The 25165-nt window shown below is 37.2% G+C and overlaps 1 protein-coding gene across 1 annotated transcript in view; it reads left to right on the forward strand.

The window, feature by feature from the left end:
* EPHB1 (EPH receptor B1) overlaps positions 1-25165 on the forward strand; it is a gene marked incomplete at both ends in the record, with an annotated part of 375741 nt that overhangs the window by 261846 nt on the left and 88730 nt on the right. The gene's annotated exons all lie outside the window — the stretch shown is intronic.

Genomic DNA, 25165 nt, shown 5'->3' on the forward strand with positions numbered 1-25165 from the left:
TGGGCAGGAGTGGGACAGATCTGAGGGTCTCTGGCAGAAGGGGGTGGGACCAGGGTAAGTGCCAAGGCATGGTCCACTGGAAGAGCCTCACTGTTCCTTTCAGGCCATGCGGGGGGGGACTGGACGGTGGCGGGGAGGTCAAACACCTAGCCCGGCCCTCAAGCACCCACGGCACTAAGCCCAGCCCCACTTCCCCAAGGGGGTGCTCAGCTGCACTTACCTCCTCCTCAAGGCTGCTGCTGCTGCTGTGCTTGCTCTCCTTAGTCAGGTTGCTCATGATGGGTATGATGGCAAAGTCAGAGGGAGGCCCACTCCCTCTCCATGTGAGGAGACCTGGCTTTATATCCAAAGCTTCCTTAGCAATAGGATGGGAGACCCCCCCAGGATAGGCCAAGAGCAGGGGGCAAGGGGATGGTGAAAGAGCAACAGGGCAGGACTAAGGCAGTACTTCCCTCAGACCGTCCCTCCTTCCTTCGTTCGTTCCTTCCTTCCTAAGATTGATGGGAAAATATTTGAGATGAGGGAGGGAGAAAAACAGGCAAGAAACGCAGCTGGGGAAGTGTCATCCTTCATGAAGAATGAAGAAATGCACCATCGCCTGGAAGTGGCCAGCACATGGCCCTAGCCTACTTCACATATCCGGCTTGGTGGACTCTGGGGGAAGGGATGCCATGAGCAGCATGAGTCAATGTTACCTGCGCAACGCTGCCCAGCCCCTAGCCTGCCTGAAGTAGCCAGGGCCATGTGCTGGCCACTTCCAGGTGATGGTGCATTTCTTCATTCCTCACAAAGGGTGATACCTCCCCAGTGTGCACCCAGGGGGGGGGCAATGTGGCAGGGGCCGGTCCCTCGCTGTTTCCAGACGGACTTGTGGAGCTAAGACTGAATGCGTTTCAGCATAGTTGGCCACCATGAAATTGTACATTGGCTCCTGGCTGGCCTGGGCTGGGGTCAAGGCAGTGGGAGCCATTCCCTCACTGTTTCCAAGATGGCTTCGCAGGCCACATGAAACCACTTTGTGGGCCGGATCTGGCCCCCGGGCCTTGTGTTTGACATGTCTGTGCTAATTGAATAGAGCTTCTCCACCTTTGCTTGCAGTAAACGTGTATGTGTGTCTCTGTGTTATCCATTTGGTAAAAATCTTTCAGGTTGAATAAAAAAAATATTATGAATTTTAATTTTCTTGGCAGAACTCTCTTAATCTGACTTCTTTTTCAGTTTGTACACTGAAGTCAATTTTTTCTAGTCTTCTAGATGCCATTTTGTATTTTAGTTTTATTAAATTTTATAAGGCCACTCATCTAGCCCAGGGCTTTTCACCCATTGTACCACTTTTAGGATATGGCAACATCCAAGTATCACCAGTCGCCTAGCAAGGTGTCAAAACCTTGATGACCAAAAAAAAAAAGGAAAAAAAGTGAAGTACAGGTAGTCCTCGACTTACAACAGTTCGCTTAGTAACTGTTTGACGTTACAATGGCACTGAAAAAAGTGCTCCCCAAGCCACAGCTGAGCAAGACACCTGCCTGCCCGCCCGGCAGTGCTCTTCCTCCTGTCCAAGATTTTCATTGTTGTGAGCATTTCTGTTGAGGATTGGCAGCGGGGCTGTGGTGGGGTGGTGTTTGGTTTTATTCCCCCCGTCTGCTGGGTGTTTGCAGCAGGTTTTGGTCACTTCACATGACCCTGGGACACTGTGACCATCATAAATATGAATCAGTTTCCAAGCATCTGAATGTAAATCACAAGAACCTGGAGATGCTGTAACATTCCAGCTGATCAGCGCTTCTTCTGGGCTCAGCAGAAGCACCAGGATCAGTGCTGAGATCCAGCTGGAGCCTGGCGCTGATCCTGGCGCTTCCGCTGAGCCCTGACAGCCCTGCAGCTCCAGCCATCTCCCGCTCAGGCTTGTGCAGTGCTGTCACCAGTTCAGCTCATTCCCCTCACTACCACTTCTGTAGGATGGTTGCGTATCAGCTGCCAGGTGCCAATGTACCACAGGTGATACCCGTACCACTGGTTGAAAAGCCCTGATCTAGTCAATGAAACTTATTAATGAACAAAAGACATAATCAAAACATACAAAAAAAGCTCAAATAGAAGCCCCTCAATAAAAAAATTAAAATATTCCAATAATTTACATCCATATCACCTGTGAAACTATTACCTTCCCAATGTTTGGGGGAATAGGAAGTCTTCATAGCCTTTTGAAAGTCCAATATTTCTTAGGCTGTTTAAAAGGGCAGGTGCCATGACAATGAAGGGGCACTTTCTAAGACCCACCAGATGTCACTGCCTTACCAATTCATGGTCACTCTACCAGGCCTCATGGGCAGAAAGTATTGGAGAGATATACTATTGCAAGTAACTTGGAATTATGTCAAACAGAGTTTTAAAGATCAGCACCTGGAATTGCACCCAGAAGCTTACTGGCACCAGTGCAGCTTATGTGGCAATGGTGTTATAGAGACATATTATGTGTCCACAATACTGCCACTATATTTTGGACCAGCTGTAACTTTCAAATGCTTTTAAAGGGTAGCCCCATATAGAACATTTGCAATAGCACAAACAGAAGGAAACTAAGTTGTGGGTGACTGTGAACAGTGCTTTCTGATCTAGAAATGGGCACATCTGGCACACAAGATACATTTGTGCAAGTGCCTTTCTGACCAGAGCTGCAGCTGCTCCTCTAATAGGAGCTGCAAGTCCAGGAGGATACCAGATTGCACATTATCTTTGCTTTGAGGAGTGTAACCCCATTCAGTAGAAAACCAGGAGATACAGAGGTCCCTAAACCCCATAGCCACTCAGTTTTGTCAGGGTTCAGCTGAAGCCAGTTCCTTCCCATCCAGAGCCACACAAGACTCCAGGCATTGGAAAAGCACTTTCATAGCATCACTTGAACATCCTGTGGCAAAGATATACAACCAAGTAGATCACCATACAGATGACACATAATGCAATGCTGACAGATAACTTCACCTGGTGGTGTCATGTAGATATTAAGAAATTTAGAGGTGGACCTCCCCCATGCCCCAGGAACACTAACTGGAACCAACCTCAGAAGAAGTAGGAGAACCCACTTACAATCCCTTGAGACAACCCAGAAAGATACTATGATAGATGGGGTCTGAAATCACTGAGAGATCAAGACGATGATGAATACACTACCACCATCCTGCCAGAATACATTCAAAAAGTGCAACCAATGCTTCCAATCCTGACTTCAATGAGTCCAGATTTTACTTTCAACTTTAGCATTGCCATCTTCTATAATTAATCCTGGTGAAAAGATTGCAAAGTGTTGCAATCACTATAAAACTGTTCTGCTTCGTATACATCCATGATTACTTCAAGGACTTGGATTATTATAATATTGATTAACTTAACTTGGACTTGAATTGAAATCATTTGGTGATTTGGAGGCGGGTGATTCATCAAAGCACTTACTTTGACTCCTTTGTAAATACTGTAATGAAGGCCAGTCTATTTCTTCTATGATTTTCTTTGTTCTTGGTACAAGATCTGATGTGCCTCCGATGTGAAATGATTTGTGTCAGTCCATTTCAGCTTGCTTATTCCCAGAATGTCAGGGTGCGGTCTTGTTATTTCTGTTTTGACAATATCAGGTTTACTCTTGGTTTATGGTTCTGATATTCCACATATGACAGGTAATCATGTCTTTGCAACATCAAATTTTTCTTTTGCCTCTGGCTGTTTTGGTGTATAATCAAAAGCAGTGAGATCATGAGTATCAGTGCTACTCATATTTGCCACCTGCTCTTCCCTAGTCGTTAGTTGGATATCCTCTAACCTTGATGGGAGGGAAGGGATTGTCGATAGGCTTATCTTTCAGTACCATTTTGGTATTGTCTTGATGGAGAATGCCCAGTTGGTTTTCTTGTCAGAATAATGAAATGAGCTGTTGATTTGATCTCTGAGCTTGGCAATTTGGTTGCAAACGTTTCGTCTCCATTCGGGGAGACATCTTCAGTGGTCTTTGAATTATGTTTATAAGACGAACACAATTCAAAGCGCATTGAAGATGTCTCCCAGAATGAAGACAAAACATTTGTAGCCAAATTTCTAAGCTCAGATATGAAACCAACAGCCCAACTACCAAGCCGAGCTACTATTATTCAAACACATCTCATCTTCTTATAAGTAACTAACTATAACTGCTACTTTATCACAAAGATGGCAAATTATATTAAGGTAGTTTTTCTTCAGTTATGCTGCATCTTCTTCAAAATCTGTTTCATCAGAACAATTTCATTTCTTAATAACTTGAAATGGAATGCTACATTTTAATCTTAAAGAAAAAAAGTCTTTTGAAATATAAAAGATTGCACAAGTCTTCTATGCTCTCCTCTTCCCTTTTCCCATAGAGCCTCAAGATGATCAGAAGCCTCTACTTTTTATCTTAAATGCATCATGCAAACCTGAGGCTCTGATTAATCTTAACTGTGGCAACCATTGACTTTATATACATTTGCTTGCAAGGGATTCTATGGGAAGCTTTGTAACCTTCACATTATAGTTGGTTTTGGAAAATTATTACATGATAACCAGGGCTTTTTTTCTTATAGAATGCTCAGAACGGTGTTCCGGCACCTTTTTTGCAAAAAAAAAAAAAAGCTCCCTCTATTGGCTTTAGGAGTAGGCAACCTTGGCTCTTTTTTATGACTTGTGGACTTCAACTCCCAGAAATCCTGAGCCAGCCACGCTGAGGGGAAAGAGAGAGGTTTCCAAGCTGAGCCATGCTGGCTCAGGAATTCTGGGAGCTGAAGTCCTTGAGTCATAAAAGAGCCAAGATTGCCTACCCTACACTAGAGGAGGACATTAAAATTATTTAAAAGGTTAGGTAAAGGTAAAGGTTCCCCCGCACATTCGTGCTAGTCGTTTCCAACTCTAGGGGCCGGTGCTCATCTCCGTTTCAAAGCCAAAGAGCCAGAGCTTGTCTGAGGATGTCTCCATGGTCATGTGGCCGGCATGACTAGATGTCAAAGGCACACGGAACACTGTTACCTTCCCACCGTAGTGGTCCCTATTTTTCTACTTACATTTTTACATGCTTTCGAACTGCTAAGTTGGCAGAAGCTGGGACAAGTAACAGGCACTCACTCTGCTACGCGGCACTCGGGATTCGACCCACCAAACTGCCGATCTTCTGATCGACAAGCTCAGCGTCCTAACCCACTGAGCCACCGCATCCCATTTACAAGGTTACTTCTTTAGGAACTAAATTTAGAATCTAAAACAGCTAATTCGAAAAAAGCCAACAGGAAAGAACCTCACATTTTTCATCTGCTTCTGTCTTTTGGAAGGTAAAATTAGATAACAAAATAATCTATTTCCTATGTTCTCTGCAATGAAATCAATAAAGGTAACAGGAAAGAAATGAGAAACATTTTTCTCAATGTAATATGTCTAATTTAGCTGATGCTAGAAAAAAATAGTATCTTTTGTAAATACTCTTGAAAACTAATTTGAATCTATAACCATCTATTACAACTAAACCACTTTAAATTAAACAATTCTTAAGAATGAAATATTCTTAATTTGGACTTTACTTTTACTGTTTGGACTGTTGTGTGTTTTGAAAAAATAAATTATTTAGAATCTAGTTATGTTGCACTTCAGTCTTTAAATAATTAACCTAGTATATACATAACAATATATGATGTTTTCCATGGTGAGCTTAACATCAATAACAATATTTATTAAAAAGGCTAAAATAATTTCTGGTGGTATTATCTGTACATTAAAATTTTGTTTAGTCACAATCTTTCACTTTTCACATTCTGGACAAGCAGTGGTGATGTATCCTAGCAAAAGATGTTACATATGTGCATAAGTGTAGTCAGTAGCATATGCCTTTTTAAAAATATCAAACATGCAAAGAAACAAAAATAAGTCCAAAATATCTGTATTACATCCAGAAATGCCAACTTTGTAACCAATATTTCTCATCCATAACTATGGCACCCTAAGGATACCTGCATACATGCAAATGCTTCTCTGGGATCAGTAATGCAGCAGGGATTGCTTTTTTCCTTCCAGTAACAGATTGCTGGGAAATACCAAACATGGCCTTGAGAATTCCAATGTTTGTTACAAATTTTTCTGGATGTGGTTGGAAAGAGGCTGTTTAAAGTGGATTGATTACATCCAGAACAAATATGGGACCAAAAAGTTTCATTTAGCATTTGTATAAGTTTTGATGTGATATTAGTATTGCTTGTAGTCATTTTATATGAGCTAGAGTGCGATAGACTTAATAGCTTATTGTTGTTAGCATATGGTTGTTTATGATTGTTTTTACTTTTATACCTTGTATTTAGCTCTGGGAAGTCGGGGATGGGGGAGGGGGGAAGGGGAGGGGGGAGGGTTAGGGAGGGCTAGGAAGGGTTGGGTGGGGGGTGGGGGGGAGGGATTGTTAAAGATAAAATGTATTGAAAAACTTTTCCCAAAAAAAAAAGGAAAGAGGCTGTTTGGCGCCGGAGACCACTGCCACGAGGAACACAGCTCTGGGTTGGGGTTCAGAGCAGCTTCTGGTGGGGGCTCAGAATAGACCACGGCGTGGCAACTGTGGGGAGGGGAATTCCCACGGTGGCTGTGGGGAGGGGAATCCCCGCAGCATGTGGCTCCCAGCCACAGGGGCGGGGTGCAAAGGACGGGCGGCAACACCGTAGCAAGACACCGGCATCACTCCCAGTGACAGCACCTCTGAGTTCCAGCACCTTTTTTTGTTTTAGAAAAAAAGCACTGATGATAACTAACTAAGATATGAAAGACTTTGGATAGTTTGTCAAACAGTTGTTTTAAATTGTAAATGAATTTATGGATATTAGTAAGGTTGATATAATATAGAAGGAATGTTTTGTTTTACACTATTCTTTTAGAGATTAAAGGCTTCCTTTTTCCTAGCCTAATATTAATAGATATACAAAATCTGAAGCTTTAGCGGCCCTGTAGATACAAATTAAGCATCTATTTGCATTATATACAGTATGTTTTGTTTTACAAAAAAAAAGCTTTTTTGCAGGAATGCTATATACCAGGCAATTGGGCAATTATTATTTTTATGAAAAGTAATTAAACAAACATTTGCTACTTTATCCTTCAGAAAGAATGAAAGCACAGTTGATTAAATGGGAGATGAACCTGAGGACATGGAAACTTTTATAATAGTGCAAGTCATTTAAAACAGGTAGTGAAAAATTTTGTATCAAGTGGAACTACTGGGAAAAAGAGACTCCATAATTATCAGAATACATAATAATAACATTGCAGACTCCAAATGTGCAAATCAGCAAGTTAATGCATTATGAAATATATGCATTATGGAATACTAAATGCACATTATTTATTTTGACATGAATCCTTAATATGAATTGTCATTAAGTATAAACAAAAACAATCCATTAAATAAGCCACCAAGTGGTATATATGGGAAAGACAAGAGCCCTGCTACAGTCCTTCTCACTTTGTTTGCTATTTCACTGTTTTCCATATTTCAGGGTTTAGATCTTAATGACAAGCTTCTCTTTTCTTCCCCATTCATCATATCTTTAAAAGAACTGGATATAATTTGATTGCTTCCAAAAATGATGTGGATATGCTGGGATTCACGGTCACTGATGTTGCTTCCCAAAACATCCTCTATTCTTTTTATGCAAAAAGATTTTATAGTCAGAGAATAGTTGGCTAAGCATACTGTAGTTATAGATGCTTAGTTTTGTGTTTGAATGTATGAATGCAAAGCATATTGGGCTTAATTTCCTGTTAAAGCAGTAGACCATTAAATGTATGGTTTACAATCAAATTAAAACATTTATTAGGGCCTTTAGGCCAGAGAAAGAATTTACAATTAACTAGCTACAGCACTCAGAAGGCAGCTTGTGGAAAATACTGTCCAGTCCTTGTTTCCTTCTGTAATTTCTTAAATGTTTCTTTAGAGGATTGAGGAACTTTCTTTAATGGAACAGGACGTGGCACAGGAGATGGAAGTTGAAAGGAGGAATTGGCAACATAAAACATTTCCACCCAGTTTGATGAGATCCTGTACCCCAATCCCTATTGTATTGTTCTGGATAGGAAGGTCTTCTAGCCTCTCTGAAAAAACTTTCACAGGATTTGGCAGGGATTGTGAAAAGGCAGGGAGAAGGAAGCCATAGAAAGGCTATCTTTCTTAACACTCAACTTCTTTTCAGAACATTTACTTTTGCACTCTGAAAGAATACATAGAGGTGATAGTAAAGCCCCCTCTCCCAATTCTAGTGAATCTTCTTCAAGCAGATTAAGGGAGAAGTGAATCTTCTTTAAGCAGATTAAATATTACCTTTCTCCCTCAACATTCTTTTTTCTTACCAAGATCAAATACTTTTTTAATCTGTCAACTAGTGGTTTTATGACAAGCTGTTTGAAGCAATCCTAACTATTGCCACTGAAGCTTGATTGTCTTTAACTGGATGTCTATAAAATCCTTCATATTTTTAAAAAGACATGGATAAACAGAAGCCTGTCCCCAGAACAGCGAGGAAGATGATAAAAGGACATGACAGAAAAGAGGAGTGGCTTAGAGGGACTGGGAATATTTAACCTAGAGAAGCCTGCAAGTAGATATGAGAGTTGTCTTCCAGGATACAGAATACAGAATAACAGAGTTGGAAGGGACCTTGGAGATCTTCTAGTCCAACCCCCTGCTCACGCAGGAAACCTTATACCATTTCAGATCTGAAATGTAATGAAATGAAATGAAATGAATCTGAAAGATTGTCACATAAAAGGTTGCTCAGAGTTGTTCCATAATACAAGAAACAATGGGTTAAAATTACAAGGCAATAGATTTCAGTTGGTCTTCATAAAAATTATACTCATAGTAAGAATTGTCAATGCCTCTGGAGGTGATGAGCATTCCTTCAACGGAGGTGTTTTCACTGAAGGTGGATCACTATCTGTCAGGGAAGCTATAGTAATGGGCAGGGCATCATCCTGATGACCTCCAGGATCCATTCCAATCTTTTCAGTCTGTGATTATAGGACTTAAGCATTATTCCTTTTGTTTGTTTGTTTGATTATTTAAATATTAATGAGGGATGACCTTTAATGCTCATACATCGGAAAATCTCTACCTTGTCCATATTAATGCAAAAGTAAAAGCCTATATTGAAGGGACAATTAAGGCACTTGTGGGCAGTACATATAGTAAGCAAACTCAGTCTGTCTTTCTGAAGATGAACTGACAGACAGATGAAAAGCAAGATCAGAATAGCCTGACCAGTGACAAATTGATTGTCCTAAATATCCTCATTGATTGCTATAATCTGAGCCAGTCAGTGCACAATTAGTTACATTGTACTGTTCCTTTCCTGCTATTAGAACAGCAGCCAAAATAAAATGGAATTGTTATAAAAGAAAAATTTCAAAGATTGAAAGGGAAACAGAATAAATGCTTGTGGTTGGTAGCTCTCTCTTGCTGCTAACAAAAGACATAGCAAACTAGTGACAATTTAATGCAAAAATGGGTTCCTTCATTAATTTTCTTGTGTTTATTCATGCTTTTGCCAGAAAATATCTGTAGTTAATAATGTATAATAAAATAGAGAATTTACAAGTATAGCTGATGGATTTTATTACCAGGGAAACAAATAATATTTTGAAGAATGCACAGGTGAAAGTTCCCCTTTGCTTTTTTTTCAAAAATATAATATTTATAAGCATTCTAACATGAAATTATATAGAATAAGATTAAGAAATAAAATATAACAAACACTGCAGATACAATATGGTTCCCTTCTTACCATTTTTAAAATTAGCAAATCCATAAAACACACCAATTCATTTTTTCCCCATTTTCAGCTAAATATCATCAAATTGATCACACAGGTCAATTTAGCCATTTCCTCAAGTTCCACCATCTTCAAATCCATTCCTCCATTGTCTGTATTTCACTATATTTTAATCTTTGTGTTTATAGAATATTGCTGCGGTTACCATATACAAAATCAATCTTTCATAACTGTTTTCTAATTCGCTATCCATAAATCCCAGGTTTTTTAAAAAAAAAAATCATCTGAATATTGGTCTTTAAAAATCTTTGTGTCATCATATGTATTTTATCCATTTTTTTGCATTTTGACAAATCCAACATGCATTATAAAATTCCCTCATCTTTTTCACATTTCTAATGCAATTTAGGAGTACTTTTATACATCTTAGATAATTTGTCTGATGTCATATACCAATGGTATATCATTTTATAAAAGTTCTTTCATAAATTATAACACATCATGAATTTTAGTCCTTTTAGCCACAGTCTTTATCTGTCCCATTTGTCTAATGTATGTTAGAACCCAAATTTTACCCCCATTTTATCATGCATTCTTTAACTTAATTAACTTAACTTAACTTCTTTAATTTAATCGTTTTTTTAATTTTTGTATTCTGCTTTTTTATATTTATTGCCCTGTACACCGCCCTGAGTCCTTCGGGAGAAGGGCGGTATAAAAATATAATTAAATAAATAAATAAACTTATTCTTCCTCATTTCAGATCTCAGCAAAAGTTTATCATTTTAGTAATCACATGTTTCTTTTTACACAATTCAATTCTAATTTCCATCTGATGTTCTTCAATACCAGTTAACTTTTTATCTATATTAAGTCTCTCAGTTGTACACATAATTTAAATCTAAATCTCTACACAGGTCTCTTGACTTTATCTACTCCCTATTTTTTCCCAATTCCTTGTACTAGCAAGTCCTAATATTGTAAGCATTTCTCTTTGCTCATTGTTTCTTTATTGTAAAATGTTTTATTTTGTTTATCTGTGTGTGTGTGCTGAAACCAATAAATGTATTTTGGGCACACCCCGAGTTTATTCCATATTCTTAATATGGTAATCCTAACTAATGATTTTTGAAATCTAGGTGAATTTAATCATACCACAAAACCCATGTCAGTCAAGCTTCAGGTTCTAATTCTAATGTGCTCTTATTTTTCAAAGTACCCACTCTTTCAATGGTAATTTCACCTTGTGAATTTTCAAATATCATGGAAGTATAACTCCTAGCATCCTTCCCCATTGACTGAGACTATTGAAAATTTCAATTCAATTCAACATCTCTCACGTTTGTATCTCAGATTAGAAAATGTTTCTTTTTTGAAAACTAATTCCAAAAAAAGTCAAATTTTAGGTACTGAAGCAAACAGTGATAGGCCAGAACTAAAAAAGCATGACTTTCTCTTTTTCTCTTTACAAAGTAGGTCATCAGGATATAGACAAATCACTGTGTAGAAGTCTGACTGTTACCTGCTGAATAATCTCTGAAAATGCATGCTGTGAATATGCATGCTGCAAAATCTAGCCCATTCCATATCTTTTAAAACCAGTCTTGGATGTGATGACAGCTACAACTCCATCTAAGCTATTGTTATCTCTTTCAATTAGCTAATGGCAAAGTTGCAGTAAAGAGCACTCTGGTGTGCAGAGTGGCTAAAAATACTTGTAATCTCTAATAACTGAGGACCTTTCTTCAATCTCACTTCAGACCAATTTCCTAAACATTATAGGCAAATAACAATAGTAATAGGTATAATTTCTTTGCCTTTAGCACACTGTAGTTCTAAATGTCTCTTTCACTGAAATGGAGGATTGTCACAGTGATTTATAAGACAATTATACACACATTGGATTTAAAGTGGCTTACAAAAGTTTGTATCGGTTTCAATCTCAGTTTATACTTTATGTTTGTATTTCAAGTTGCTATTCTTTTCCTACTTCTTAAATAAGACGGCTACATTTTTCCCTTTCACTCCATATTCTGAGATCCAAGAAATATGAACCAATCAATAGTTGTATTGTTCTTTTTTCTTAAATAAAGTTATTGCCATTGAAGTAATTTCCAAATAAAGATTTAGTCCTTAAGCAGCTTGATATAGAAGAGAGGGGTGCAATTCAGCAGGTGAAAATTACATTTTAAAGTAAAAAAAAAAAAGAATTATGTTTCTGTCAGTGTTTTTGCTTTCATGCTGGCAAGAAATGTTGTTCTAAATATATGAATCTGCTAAATAATTGAGATGCTTTATCAAGCAATTCCAAGTTTTAAGTAATTCTTAAGGGTTGCATCAACTACACCAATTGCAACTATTTGTGGAATTTTAAACATGAACAAATTATATCCAGAGCAGAACAGTTCAAACAATAGCAGCAACAACAACAAAAATTTGTTCTTTTAGTCCTAGGGTCTTGTTGTGTTATGGCCATAATGGGGGGCAGGGGGGGGAGAGAAAATAGCTTTTTAAAAAAGCAGAATGTAATAGAATTCAATCCCATCTGCCTTTGACAGCTGGGCTAGGGATCAAGGCTTATGAAAGTTTTAGTCCAAAATAGACTTTCAAGCTAAGAAATGCTACATCAGTGTAGACCTTGGGAGATACTGCCTAGGGCAGGGGTAGGCAACCTCGGCTCTTTTATGACTCATGGACTTCAACTCCCAGAAATCCTTAGCCAGCATAGCTGGCTCAGGAATTCTGGGAGTTGAAGTCCATGAGTCATAAAAGAGCCGAGGTTGCCTATCCCTGGCCTAGGGAATGATCAGACAAAAACAGCATGGCCTGCAGCTGGATAATTTCTTAGGCATATTATACTTTTAGACTTGCAAGATTTTGTTAATTTAGCTTTACAGTAAAGTAGAATTAGCTTATCTTTTTGTGTTTCCTGTTTGGTCTAGCTGGTAAAGCTGACAATCAGCTATTGAGAAAGTAATAGATACTTATGAGGTCTACAATGCATCATGAAGAATGTTTTCACTTATTGTGGTGATAACTGAGTTTTTATCGAAAAGCATTTGTGATTCTTTTGCCTTTCTTTATGTGGCATATTTGGAATCCCTTCTGTTATCTGGGAGAACAAGATACTTTTCTATGTTTTGAATTAGATATTGAAAAATTTCAATAAAGATTAGGTGGCTTACTCTTTCTCAAGGAAATTGCTTCAAAGTGATTGCTTCAGTTTGCTCTTATTAATTTCCCCTCCTTCAGTGTAAGGAGATGGTTCGTATCCTGAGGAGCAGAAAACAGATAAGAATTACTTTCTTTTTATCTCTATCACTGCAAGTTGTATGAGATGTTTAACATATTTCTTAAGGAAGAAATGTCATCACAGGTGTCATATACCATGTGGGGGCAAGAATTTGTGAACAGAGGTAAATGCTAGACAAAGTAGTATTGATGGATGTTATATTCCTGTAAATTGATATCTGTAAAAATGGTTTGTGTATTTTTCCTGTTAGTAATTCTTGATTAGATGACACCATTCTCTTGTGTATGTTGAACATAAACATCCTTTTGCTTACAAACATTGCCTTTTAATTTTATTTTTTTAAGTTTTAGTGTTAAAAATTTTCAAACCATGTATCCCATGACAGAACAAATAAATTATAATTCTAGAAATTTGGTTTACTACTTTGAATAATAGTTGAGCAAAATGCTTGTTTTAACCTTAACTCCATTCTGTGTATTTTTCTCCTTTTTCCCAAGATGGCATTCCCTCTTAGTACTTTTTTTACTTTGTGTATATGTATCTGCATAGTTTTCTGGTGCAAGATATATATTTATATTCTTCAACTGTGCACATTCAGCCTGAAGAATGAACAATATTAGTGTTCATCTCTGTAAGAAAAAAAATAGTTGCCATTTTTCAAGTCTCATTTTGAATTATGTTAAACGCATAGGAATGTAGATAATAGAGCTGCCTAAAGCTTTGGTTCAAAGGATCTATAAATCAAATAATTTAACTGCCAAAACAGTTTGATGAGGTGAATTAAATCAGAGGCCTTCTAAACTATTCAAATACTAAGTGAATGTTTGAGCTTGTGCACATACAAATTATACAATTTAAAAGTAAATGATTGATAAACAATGTGTAAAAATGAAATGTTTAGCAATGCTATCCCAGGGAAGGCTTACTCATGATGATGATGATGATGATGATGATGATGATGATAATAATAATAATAATAATAATAATAATAATAATAATAATAATAATAATAATAATAATAATAATAATGTTGGAAGGGACCTTGGAGACCATCTAGTCCAACCCCCTGCTCAGGCAGGAAACCCTATACCATTTCAGACAAATAGCTGTCCAGTCTCTTCTTAAAAACTTCCATTGTTGGAGCATTCACCGCTTCTGGAGGCAGGTTGTTCCACTAGTTAATTGTTCTGTCAGGAAGTTTCTCCTTAGTTCTAGGTTGCTTCTCTCCTTGATTAGTTTCCATCCATTGCTTCTTGTCCTGCCTTCAGGTGCTTTGGAGAATAGCTTGACTCCCTCTTCTTTATGGCAGCCCCTGAGATATTGGAACACTGCTATCCTTCTCCCCTCATCCTTCTCTTCATTAAACTAGACATACCCAATTCCACCAACTGTTATTTGTATGTTTTAGCCTCCAGTCCCCTAATCATCTTTGTTGCTCTTCTCTGTACTCTTTCTACTCTGTACATCTTTATTACATTGTGGTGACCAAAACTGTATGCAGTATTCCAAGTTTGGCCTTACGAAGGCATTGTAAAGTGGTATTAATAATTCACGTGATCTTGATTCTATCCCTCTGTTAATGCAGCCTAGCACTGTGTTGGCTTTTTTGGCAGCTGTAGCACACTGCTGGCTCATATTTAAGTGATTGTTCACTAGGACTCCAAAATCCCTCTCACAGTTACTACTATTGAGCAAGGTACCACCTATACTATACCTGTACAATTGGGTTTTTTTGCCTTACTTTTTTCACCATTGAATTTCATTTTTTAAGATAGTGCTCAGTGTTGAAGTCTGTCAAAATCATTCTGTATCTTAAGCCTATCTTCTGGAGTGTTGGCTATACCTGCCAGCTTGGTATCCCCTCATCCAAATTGTTGATGAAGATGTTGAAGAGCACATTGTTGACTTTGGTCGCAAGCCTTAGTTCATTTTGAGCCTTAGCTTTCCTCACTTCATCTTTGCAGGCTTGGGATATTTGCTGATATTCTGACTTAGTTATGTGCCCCTCTTTCCACTCTCTGTACTTGTCCTTTTTATCCTTCAATTTGTCAGAGAGTTCTTTATGCAGCCATGCTGGTTTCTTTTGAGCGCTGTTATTTTTCTTCTTCATTGGTATTGTGCTAGATTGGGCTTTTATTATCTCACTTTTCAAAATTTCCCAAGTTTCTTGAGTTGTTTTCCCCTTGAGGATTCTCAACCATGGAATCCTTCCCAAGCCCTCTCTAGGTTTATTGAAATTAGCTCTCTTGAAGTCCAAGACTCTAGTTTGACTGTATTCTATTACTTGTGCTTCCATAATGTTGAATTCCAATATTGCACAATCACTTCCCCCAAGGTTTCTATGGCTTCAACACCTTCTATCATTTCATCTCTGTTAGTGAGAATTAGATCCAATATGGCTAATCCCCTAGTTCCCTTCTCTACTTTTTGGGAGACAAAGTTGTCAGCTAGGTTTGTCAGGAATCTGTTTGATCTTCCACTTGGTGCAGAGTTTGTCTCTCAGTTATAGTATCCAACAGTGCCTTTTATTCTTCAGGTTCTATAAGAAACTGCTGGAGCAGACACCTAAAGCTTGGAAGTGAGATGCTATCAGGATGTTCATTATATCCAGGTGTTCTGTTTCTTACGTCCAATGACAAGGAAGCAAACGCCATGGAAGAAATCCTGAATATTGATTAAATTAGAGAATAGGTGAAAGTAAACAAAGACAAAATGAAATTTAGACAAGATGCACTGAGTGACTGTTTTGGATAAGTCTACCTTCAACCTGAGATAAGAAATTTGCATTCTGGAAGTGCTGCTTCACTCCCAGCTGCCTTTGGATTTACTAGTAATAGCTGTGGTAAGCAGCACTATTGCATAATTAATACATAATCAACTGTGGCTTCTCCTGAATTTGGTCTGGTTTGACTACAAATATCCATGCTTAATTACATTCCAATATTCCAAAATTGTGATGTGGTTCTGTTTTTCTATTGAAGTTTCTGGAAGATGCAATTGATTGAAAATGTGGTGGCTTTCATACTAATTGATCCAAGTAGCAGGGACCACATAATGATTTAACTGAAAATCTATACTGGTTACTTGTTGCTTACCATAGGTAATTTAAGGTGACCTCTAAAACTTCAAGGATCATAAAGTGTGATTACTGTACATGAGGAATTGCTTCTCCTATTTCAAATCTGTCTGACCACAAAGTTTGTAAGAAGATGCATAGAGCTACAGAGGCACATCTAAGAAGTACATGAGGACCTTTTCCATCACTGACCTTAGGCTATAGAACACATTTTCTTGGAAATTCTGTTTTGTTCCTATTCGCTCAATATTTAGAAAGTGGGTTAATAAACCACCTCTTTCAGTAGAATCTTAATAGGTGAATGATTTTAGTTTTCATTTTTAAACTTTTATCTTTGTTTTCAAATCAGCCATTCTATTTGCTATGTTTTCAGGATTTAACATCAGTAACTCCCATTTACTTCATTACTAGTAGAAAGCATGTGTAGTCCACAAATCAGGGGAAAGGACAAGTAGGTATTATCAGCATACTGATTATATTTCAATAGTCAGGGATGAGGAGAGAAACTTGTTTGATTTCCATTTTCCAAATCAATATGCAGATTGAAATGCAATTACATTTTAATATTTATATTATACTTCTCCAATTTTTTGTAGACCAAGTCTCTTAAAACAGTTTATATACACTATTGAAGTAGGCATGATAGCAAATAATTGGAAATAATATGCACAATTTTATTTTTTAAGGGAAAACTAATTTATTAGCAAAACTGCACAGAAAGTAAAACTATGTTGAGGTTTTTTTCAGAGTTGTGAGATAATATTTTTTGACATTGGAAAAATAAGGAATTGAGCAAAACCAAATTTAGCAGGCCTGCTCCTTCCTCCTATTGGTATAATTTGTGTTAAGCTAGCAAGGAATTCCAATAAAAGAGAATATGCTGTAGCTCAGGATTGAATCATGGGTTAGGGTGGTAATTCATTATCTAGTCAAAAATGTCTGCAACCAACCAATCAAGCTGAGAGAGCACTAAGTACTGCATAGCAAGCAATTCCCCAGGGAATTCAGTGTTAATAAGTCTGAATACCCAGATTCTGCTCCTTGGTTACCAGCCTCAGTTTCCCTCATATTATCTCAAAGCTTTCTGGTATCTTATTTTGGGAAAAAAAGACTAAAGATTAAAGAAGAAACAAATTGGACTGGCAACACTCTGGATTGTGGAACATTTAGAGTGTTGAGAACAAGGCACGAGCATTTTCATAAAATTAGCCCGTTGCAAAACTTCAATCTGTTAGTAAGTCAACTGGAAAGGTTTCTCCTGCTATGCCTCTGACTCTCTCCATTTTATAAACTTTTATGTTTGTATAGTTTATAGTTTCTATCCTTAACTGGAGGCTGGTCTCAAATAGTCCTGTGCCAATAAAGGATAATGTTTGTAGCTCAGGATTGAAATGAGTGAGCACTGATGTTGTTGCCTAGTTTGAGTAGTGAAATGTCTGCAAGGAAACAACCAAGCTCAGAGAGCATCAAGGACCCCACATAGTCTTGTACATTAGGAACAAAGGGAAATGAATAGAGCTAGGACTACCGGATGTCTTCGGAAAAAGAAGACAGATCATCGTATACTCCATTTGGCAGACTTAGCCTTACAATCAAAGATTGTCCAGTACCTTTGAGTATCACAAATTATCTTTTCCTGAGCAGCTTTTCTGTGCAATGCAGCCCTTCACAAATAAGTGCTAACTACAAGTTAACAAGCTCTAGTCTATTCTATGACCTTGTCAGTATCTCCAGAAGCTACTATCTGGAATTTTCCTACCTTAATCAGCTACATGCTGAATGCTTTTGCCTCCTTACTGGCTCTACCACATTTCTGTGATTTAAAAACCAGTCTTCCTGATGTTGGAAAAAATAATTTCATTTAAATGTAGTCCTAAATACTTGAAGGGGTAGTTCTTTACTGTAATTTTTGTCACAAATGCCAAGAAAGTTAGGCAGTGTGTCCTGTTTTTCTTCCCATTTTTCCTCCTTTTCAAATGTGCCTGTCCCCCTTTGCCTGTTCAGATAAATCATAAATATAAATATAGCAGTTGTGGGATCTATGAGTTACAAGAAAAAGTAATAATTAATCAATTATGCCAATATTTATATTAGTGCAAGAAAAGATGCAGCTAATTGACAGTGATAGACAGGTGCTATGTTTGTACCCCCATACTCTCCCAAATACATTTTAGAATCAAATCTTAAACACTGTATAGACCAAATGCATAAATGGATTTATAAAATTATCGCTAGTTTTTATCATTTAAAAAACTTTAAAAGCTCAAGAATTTAAACGCATAAAACTTAACATATGAAAAAGGTCAGCAGGCTACAAACATAGATTTAATTTAATTTAATTTAATTTAATAATTTGATTTCTATACCGCCCTTCTCCCGAAGGATTCACTTTGTGCATGAAGTGAGTGGTCTCTAAATTTGATAAATAAATTGTATAGGTGAATAAATTAATCTCCCTAGTGCCAATCAGGAAATTTCATAATTAGCGTGCCTATTTTATGTTGCCACTCCAGTTACTCTGTTTGACTGAAACCATACTTGAAGAATGTTTGATTTGCTTCTAATTCTTTTTCTCCCATAAATCACTCTCAGATCTACTAAGGAATAAAAGGATGGTAGGAGCAGTTGAACCCAGAATATATAATTCCAGTTGGTAGAATCATAAGGATCCTTTTTGTTATTTTAGCTAATAGCTGCAGTATTTAAATCACTTGGGATTCTGAAGGTAGCATTTTCAAAAATAAGGCCATTTTTTTTTCTTTTTTCAAAACTTTTTCCCCCTCTGGTCCTATTTTGACAGAGATTTAATTTTTTGATAGCTGCCTTTCTGCTTACATATCACAACAGTTAGTGTTCTCAGCTCAATGGGATCTTTCACTGTTTTTTCTCTTATTCACTTATACATGCAATTTAGATTATAAAGTTCAGAGCTACTACCTTACAGCACCTTTGGTCCATCAGTTTCCTTTCCTATTGTAACTGATACATAAAGAAAGACTTTTGGGGAGAAAATAAAATACAATTAATTCAACTTTGGGCTAGGCATCTTCCATAGTAGTTGGAGCAAGCACTTCTGTCCATCATTGGCATTTTGTGTTGGACATCACAAAGTATGCAGAGTTGGTAGATATATGCAAAGATCCAATCTGCTCTAGTGCTCTAGTTTTTCTTTTTATGAATGTATTGCTAACTTTCTGTTGAATACATATTAAGGTGATATTACTGTATGGAAATGCTTGCAATTTGGGATAAGATAATCAAAAGATTTTATAGCTGGCTTTCATGAATATAGAGACATCTTCAAATGAATAGTGAGAAACTGTTAAAAGTGATCAAAGAAGAGATCTTTGAACAACGGAAAGTTGAATGTGACAGTTCTCCAGACAGTTTCTTGCCTTGTTCTCTTATTCTTTTTTACCCATCCTTACCATTCCTATGTCTTTATCTACCTTTTGTGACAAGGATTGGATCTTGATTATTCTCTCACAATGTGGATATTCTGCATGTAAAGCATATTATAATTCAGTTATTATGTAAATCAGATATTCACAGCCTACCAAAATGAATAGAAATATGTTACAGTAGGCTACATAATTCTCTGTTCTTAATGGCAAATCATCCTTCATTATGATTATAACAGACAATTGCATGTCAAGTTAATGTTTCTTATACTTATTTTAGATTTCCTTATTTATTTCAGCTTCAAAACCTCCCACTCCAAACAAACAATTCACACTGGACTCATGTTAACTATTAATTTTAGCTCACCTATCTTATTAAAATGAGATCTCAGCTGCCTCAGTCTTCCTTGTGTCATTCTACATTTCTATCTTAGCATTAGAAAACTAGAACAAGGCATTTCAGAATATTGAATTCTAGTGGCTTGGTTAAAAACAAATACAAAAAAAAATCTGCCCCAATGTCAAAGCTACCAGTTGGATTGAAAAGATTAACATTTATAACATAGTTAGTTAGAATAGAGTAGAATAACAGAGTTGGAAGGAACTTTGTAGGTCATCCTATCCAACCCCGCCCCCACCGAAGAAGGAGACTCTACACCATTTCTGACAGACAGCAGTCCAGTCTCTTCTTGAAAGCTTCCAGTGGTGAAGCTCCCACAACTTCTGAAGGCAATCTGTTTCATTGGTTGATTGTTCTCACTGTCAGAAAATTTTGCCTTATTTCTTGGTTGAATATCTCCTTGATCAGTTGCCATTCATTATTCTTTATCTGGCCTTCAGGTGCTTTGGAAAATAGATTGACCACCTCCTCTCTGTGACCTGAACTGAGGTTGCTATGCCATGCTACTAAAATCTTGACATCTGGTCATTTATGCAGGGTTAGCTAAACATAATGGCCTGAACTTCTAAAGGAATGTGCAATATAAAAATATATGTGCTATATATAAAAAAGTATTGATAGATAGTAGCGGTTTTGCATGGATGTCTTAGATGCCTGATTCCAAGGCTACTATACTGAAAAAGGAGAAATTACAAATGAATCCAAATGAACACCAACAGCTAAAGCTATTGATTATAACTGCAAGAATTTCATATTATCATTGTACCATTAATGAATAGTAAAAATCTTTACTATACTAACAGATCAGTACAAAGCATTGATTAACATGGAAATAATACTAGTTAAACTAGTTGCCAGTGTCAGTGAAATAGAGCACAACAATGATGAAAACTGTAAACTTGAATGCATTTGGGTCAATATAAAAGGGGGAAAAATGACATTGCCATAGATGTATACTATAGGCCACCCAACCAAACAGAGGAAATAGATGAACTTTTTGCTAATCAGCCGACTAAGGTATGTAGGAAGCACATCACAATAGTAATGGGGGACTTTGATTAGCCTGACATCAACTGGGAGACAAACTCTGTACCAAGTGGAAGATCAAACAGATTCCTGACAAACCTAGCTGACAACTTTGTCTCCCAAAAAGTAGAAAAGGGAACTAGGGGATTAGCCATATTGGATCTAATTCTCACTAACAGAGATGAAATGATAGAAGGTGTTGAAGCCATAGAAACCTTGGGGGGAAGTGATCATGCAATATTGGAATTCAACATTATGGAAGCACAAGCAATAGAACATAGTCAAACTAGAGTCTTGGACTTTAAGAGAGTTAATTTCAATAAACTTAAGAGAGGACTTGGTAAGGATTCCATGGTTGAGAATCCTCAAGGGGTAAACAACTCAAGAAACTTGGGAAATTTTGAAAAGTGAGTTAATAAAAGCCCAGTCTAGCACAATACCAACAAAGAGAAAAATAACAGCACTCAAAAGAAACCAGCATGGCTGCATAAAGAACTCTCTGACAAATTGAAAGATAAAAAGGATAAGTATAGAGAGTGGAAAGAGGGGCACATAACTAAGTCAGAATATCAGCAAATAGCCCAAGCCTGCAAAGATGAAGTGAGGAAAGCTAATTCTCAAAATGAACTAAGGCTTGTGACCAAAGTCAACAATAACAAAAAAAAAGCTTCTTTCAACGTGTAAAAAACAAGAAAAAATGAAGGAAATGATTGGTACATTAGGGGAATGTGGCAAGAAGGTGACAAGCAACAGGGAGAAAGTAGAACTATTTAACTCATTTTTTCCATCTGTCTTTACACAAAGGGAAAAAACAGACCAACCTATCAAAAATAGTGCCATAAAAATCAGAATAGAAACACAAGTTAAGATAGGAAAGAAAATGGTAAGTGAGCACCTGTCCAGCCTAGACGAGTTCAAATCACCAGGACCAGATGGATTACACCCCAAGGAAACTGGCAGATGTGATCTCAGAACTACTGAACTATATTTTTCAAAGATCCTGAAGCACTGGGGAACTACCATAGGACTGGAAAAGAGCTGATGTAGTTCACATCTTCAAAAAAGGAAAAAAATGGATTGAGGAAATTACAGACCTATCAGCCTGACCTCAATACCTGGGACAATTCTGAAAAAGATAATCAAAACAACGAAACAGTGAGCACCTAGAGGCAAACAAAGTCATTACTAAAAGCCAACATGGGTTTGTCAAAAACAGAACATGCCAGACAAATCTTATTGCATTCTTTGACCAAGTGACAAAATTAGTGGACCAGAGGAATGCTGTGGATATAATTTACTTGGACTTCAGTAAGGCATTTGATAAAGTAGATCACAACATACTACTTGACAAGATAAAAAAATGTGGGTTAGACAGCATCACCACCAGTTGGATTCATAGCTGGCTGACTGGCTGTACTCAGTGTGTGGTCTCCAATGGAACTGCATCTACATGGAGGGAAGTATGTAGTGCGATGCCCCAGGGCTTTTTCTGGGCCCAGTGCTCTTCAATATCTTCATCAATGATTTGGATGAGGATAGATGGGGAAATCATCAAATTTTCAGACGACACCAAGGTGGCAGGAATAGCCAACACTCCAGAAGACAGGCTTAAGATACAGGAGGATCTGGACAGACTCGAACACTGGGTGCTATCTAACAAAATGAAATTCAGTCGTGAAAAAAGTAAGGTTCTACATTTAGGCAAGAAAAACCAAATGTACAGGTATAGTATAGGGGGTACCTTGCTCAATAGTAGTAACTGTGAGAGGGATCTCTGAGTCCTAGTGGACAATCACTTAAATATGAGCCAGCAGTGTGCTGCAGCTGCCAAAAAAGCCAACATAGTGCTAGGCTACATTAACAGAGGGATAGAATCAAGATCACGTGAAATATTAATACCACTTTACAATGCCTTGGTAAGGCCACACTTGGAATACTGCATACAGTTTTGGTCACTACGATGTAAAAAAGACGTTGAGACTCTAGATAGAGTATAGAGAAGAGCAACAAAGATAATTAGGGGACTGGAAGCTAAAACATATAAGGAATGGCTGCTGGAATTGGGTATGTCTAGTTTAATGAAGAGAATGATGAGGGGGGACATGATAGTAGTGTTCCAATATCTCAGGGCTGCCACAAAGAAGAGGGTGTCAAGCTATTCTCCAAAGCACCCGAAGGCAGGATGAGAAGCAACAGATGGAAACTAATCAAAGAGAAACTTCCTGACATTTAGAACAATTAACCAGTGGAACAACTTGCCTCCAGAAGCTGTGAATGCTCCAACACTGGAAGTCTTTAAGAAGAGACTGGACAGCCATTTGTCTGAAATGGTGTAGGTCCTGCCTGAGCAGGGGGTGGACTAGATGACCTCCAAGGTCCCTTCCAACTTTACTATTATGATTATGATTTATGTTTGCATCAAAATTGAATAAGAATTACAACAATAGCAGTTTTAGGGTAAATGTCTGTGGAGATTCTTAGTCATCTAGGTCATGGTTGTCCTAAAGGTGCTTTTTCAAAAGGCAACTGGACTTTCTTATTTTTCCTCGAAGACATTTTGCTTCTCACCCAAGAAGTTTCTTCAGAAATATCTTTGAGGAAAAACAAGAATGTCCAGTTGCTTTTTGAAAAAAACACCTTTGGGATAGTTTTAGGATAGTTTGTGAAAGAAACAAACTGTTACAACACCATTCATATCTAGCTATGAGCACATAAAACATTAAAATGGAATAATTCCATTTGCAAGCTTGAACATGATATTTTACTAGAATTCTTCAAACAGATATTTATCTGAATTACTTTAGTAGGATGTTTAGTAGAAGCAGGATATTCGGTCTTTGTTTAACTTTTATATTGTTAAGCCCTCTGAATATTCATGGTGATTTACAACAGAAACTAAAATAAGTTAATTCATCATGAAACAAAATGTGATGATGTGTATCCATTGATTTTAAAAGTTAAGACTTGTGTTAACTCTGTTTTGAACACATTTAATATGGGGAAATAGGAATGCCATAAGGATCTCTTGGGAAGGCTGTTCCAGAAAATTGAGACCATTACTGACAAGCACAGGCTTATAGTCCTTTCCTCCAAATCTCCCATGTAGTGAACTTTCAGGATCACCCCATGAGATGTGTAGACTAAGTGGATAGATTCTACTCAAAGCAATAATACTAGGGGTACAATTGGGCTTTGTACATGAAAAGTAACACTTTGAATTTCACATAGAAATTTGTGTTAACAAATGGACAGCCTATAGTACTAGTGTTATATGTGAAAAGCAATTTTTTTCTGCCAATGAGTGCAGCCTCCATCTAGCTGTTTCCATGAATCTCAGAACTACTGTATCTAGACCACCACATGAGCATGCAAAAAACACCAGATGGCTTCCATAAAAGCAGCAGTTTAGTTTTGCTGGTATTGAACATCAACTTTTTAGACCCTTTCCAAATCTCCATAGTTTCTAGGACCTGGTCAGGATTTCCATCATAACATATCACCAAAATACCTTGCATAGAAAGGTCAGTCTATATGTCATCAGTATGCTTATGATGAATAAGCTCCCTTAGGAGTTATTGTTGGTCAATTCAGCTGGCAGAATGGTACAATAATAAATTGAATGAGAATTGTACTCGATTTTGAAGAATTGTACATTATGGTATTAAAAAATTAAATATACCCTTGAATTGAGCTTTATCCCTACTGACTGTAAGGATATATGTGATTTTTTTGCAGAGAGGTTGTTTGCCACTTCCTTCTGGATTTTTTTTTAATTTCTCAGTCTAGTTCACAGCCCTGAATTCCATGTTAAAAAAATTGATCAGATAACTTTTCAGATTTAATATTATAAATGCAAAAATTCCCAATAAAATATGGCCCCTCAGATTGCTATTCACATTCATTTACTTATTAAATTTATATGTTAAAACAACATATAAAAGAATACCTTGGTATTAAGGAGAATCAGAACCAATTCCTATTACTTAGGGATTGCTGGAAATATGGTGCTTTCTGTCTACTACTTTCAGAAACTTTCAGATTCTTTAATAAAATATTTACCAAAAAATTGTGAGTTTTTGCAGATTTTAAAATAGGGTAGTTAGATTGCTAATCGGAACATGCCAGCATGATCGCATTCTGTGCCTGATCATTGCAGTAGCAATGGGTTCAATACACAGTCCTGGCATTATCCATTTCAGTTAGCTTGAAAAATTG

This window comes from Vipera berus (assembly GCF_964194415.1).
Source record: "Vipera berus genome assembly, chromosome: 5".
NCBI lineage: Eukaryota > Metazoa > Chordata > Lepidosauria > Squamata > Viperidae > Vipera > Vipera berus.